Source organism: Bidens hawaiensis, unplaced genomic scaffold (assembly GCF_021521415.1).
Source record: "Bidens hawaiensis isolate Kalapana, Puna unplaced genomic scaffold, B.hawaiensis_p1.1 tig00001461_1, whole genome shotgun sequence".
NCBI lineage: Eukaryota > Viridiplantae > Streptophyta > Magnoliopsida > Asterales > Asteraceae > Bidens > Bidens hawaiensis.
In genome coordinates, this window is record NW_027491082.1 from 744500 (window position 1) to 747731 (window position 3232).

Sequence of the window (3232 nt, forward strand, 5' to 3'; positions counted from 1 at the left end):
TGGCGAATATATTTAAAATGCATGCCTTAATATGGATCCTTACTATCTAAAGTTTTGCGACTTTAGTTACACTTGCAAGTTGCAACATGATGTTTAATTTTGACCTCTTGATGTCTACTAAGATCGTTGAACCAATGGTTAACATAGCCAACATGGTTATGAATTTAAATTTAAATTATATATAATTACTTTAAGAGTAACCTCACCCATATGAGCCAGTACACACATGCATAATATATATAATGGTCTCCATTGCTGAGCTTTGCTTGGCTGAACATGCTTCAGAATTCACTAATATCTTCTTCTTTCTCTATGATTAATCTGTTCTTCTATGGCTGCTAAATCATTGCTTAACGCGGTAAACAATTCTAGCATAAATCTTGTTAACTTCCCACTTAACCCTTTCATGATCATCAACCCTGAAAAACCATATATATCCAGACCTAATGTCACCAAGATCTGTTGCAGCACTGTTGCAATTACGTCGTTACCCTCGTTACTTTCACCAGCTATACCTAATAGTCCTGCTAGTTTATCTCTTAATTGGAGGGATGTTCAAGGTTTAAACAACTGGGAAAATCTCATCCAACCATTAAATCCTCTTCTCCAACGTGAAATAATCCGTTATGGCAAGTTTGTCACTGCGGGCTACGACGCTTTTGATCTAAACCCTAATTCCAGCCGCTACTTGAACTGCAAGCATAGTAAAAACAAAATGTTTTTAGAGGTAGGTTGGGGAGATTGTGGTTATATGGTTACCAAGTATGTTTATGTCACCGCAGGCATCAACATTCCAACCCAAAATGGTGGTTCGTGTGCCCGGTGGGTAGGGTACGTTGCGGTGTCATCAGATGAGGAGGTGAAGAGGATTGGGAGGAGGGATATTTTGGTAACTTTTCGTGGGACGGTTACTTACCAAGAATGGATAGCAAACTTTATGAGTTCACTATCTCCTGCCAGGTTGGATCCTAATGATCCTAAACCCAATATCATGGTTGAAGCAGGTTTTCTCAACCTGTATACTTCTTCCGAGACTAACATTAGATTTGGTCTCGGAAGTTGTCGAGAGCAACTACTTTCAGAAGTTTCTAGACTTTTAAGAAAATATAAAAATGAAGAACTAAGCGTAACGTTGGTCGGGCACAGCATGGGTAGTTCATTGGCTCAGCTACTCGCATATGACATGGCAGAGGTTGAATTGAACCAACCCAAGGTCCCGATAACTGTTTTTTCATTTGCGGGACCAAGGGTTGGAAATGTCCATTTCAAGGAACGGTGCGAGGAGCTGGGAGTGAAAGTTCTTAGGATCGTTAATGCAAATGATCCTATAACAAAACTCCCAGGGGTTATATTCAATGAGACTTTTAGTGCTTGGAGGAGTGCTTGTTATGCTCACGTCGGTATTGAATTGGTACTTGACAGTCTGAATACATACGAAGATGAGCGAAACGAAATATTTGGCGTCATGATAGATAAGAGAGTAAAAAGGGGTGTGAATATATCGGAGTTCTTTAAGATGGACACAATTCTATGTGTTCATGACATGCAAACTTATATTGAAATGATCAAGAATTGTCCGACAAGAGCACGAATTCGAAAAAAAAGGGTGGTTTTGATCAAAAAGTTGCAAGAATTGAACATGACTTCATTAGCATGGAAATATGTTGCAGTAGCATGGATTGTTTTGCTTACCATGGTTGTGTAATGTTTGTAAAATTTGATATATGTACATTAATTTTATTTTCAAACAACGATTTCTTAATCTACCAATATTTGAGGTGAAATTTAGCCATTCTTTGTTAACCTAATAATTTTCTTAGTTTTAATATGGTATTCGGAATTTTTGATCTTCGTCTTGTTAGTTTTCTTGGATGATCGGAGTCGTGGTGACATACTGACATCTATTAAATAGGGTAGAAAGAAATGATAAATCAATTAAAGAAGCATTAATTAATTGGTGATGCTTATTCAACAATATGATTATTCTAATAATATGATATATACAACTTGTGGGACAAGATGTGATCCCAATAAAATAATAAAATAATAGAGAAAATTAGTTTAGTATACTGTAGCAGTGAACTCATTGTTGGGTTATCAACAAGACACAAGTATTAAAGTTTGAGGTGGCTTGGATGAGATAGCTAGGATATGTGTGGGAACACAAGGTTATAATCTGGATAATAAACCGGGGTTGCAAGCATTTCAGAAAAGATAAAAGAGAAAGATTGAGATGGTTATTGTAACACCCCGGCCCGGTTAGGGCTGACGTGTCACTCGATACGGTAATAGTAGACATTAAAAACGTTTTCAATAAAATCTTAACCCTAATTTTATAATCGCACAACGGTTCAAAACATTCAAATTAAAATGCTCGACAAAACAACAAAAAATAAAGTTGTTTCACTCAAAAGATCTTTTATTAAGTTCCCTTGTTTTCCAACGTCTAGCCATTTTCCGTTTACTCTCTTATCACACATTTCCCCAGTTCCCTTGAGTACCTGAAACAAATAAAGGAAACACAAAACAAAGAAACACGGCTGAGCCAAAATTTGCCCAGTAACGGAGAAAACAATAACAATAACAATAGATGATGAAGAACAATACGATACAATGAATGATCAAGAGAGAAACCAATAAAGTATGCGAGCCGGTAACAGTAACAATACGCTGAACGATCAGTTATGAGTCAGTACAATAACAATATATCTATGGAAATACCCATGTAAGCCAGTAACAGTAACAGTATGCACATTAGCTGCAGACTAATGCACCAATAATTTAAGTGAGATAGGAATGTGGGCACACACACCTAACCATCTCACTCCAGTAACAGTTTACCTATGATCGATCCATACGCCTCTCAGTAATCAGTAAATCAATAAGTGCTCTCGTCGCACAATAATATAGAGACGTTATGGACTAATCGCTCCGCCACAGATAGAGCACGTCACAGGTGCCTCGATTGACGCCCTATGTCCCCATAGGTGGATAAATGCTCGGGTATTGAGGTCAAATAAAAGACACTAACAATGGACAATATCAATATAATATGTCTCAATAACAACAAGTCAATGTACAATGGTCTATTTGGAACATGCAATAATGATCGCAATAAAAATATTTTCTATTGCATGCATTTCAGTTATCAATTTAACAATACAATCTAACAATTTCCAATATATAAAGAAACGACTTAATAAGGATGACAGTGACACGATAATATGAAACG

General features: G+C 36.8%; 1 pseudogene; it reads left to right on the top strand.

Moving 5' to 3' along the window:
* The first annotated feature begins 221 nt into the window (after positions 1-221).
* On the top strand, positions 222-1710 carry LOC143576554 (galactolipase DONGLE, chloroplastic pseudogene; annotated as a pseudogene).
* The last annotated feature ends 1522 nt before the right edge of the window (positions 1711-3232 follow it).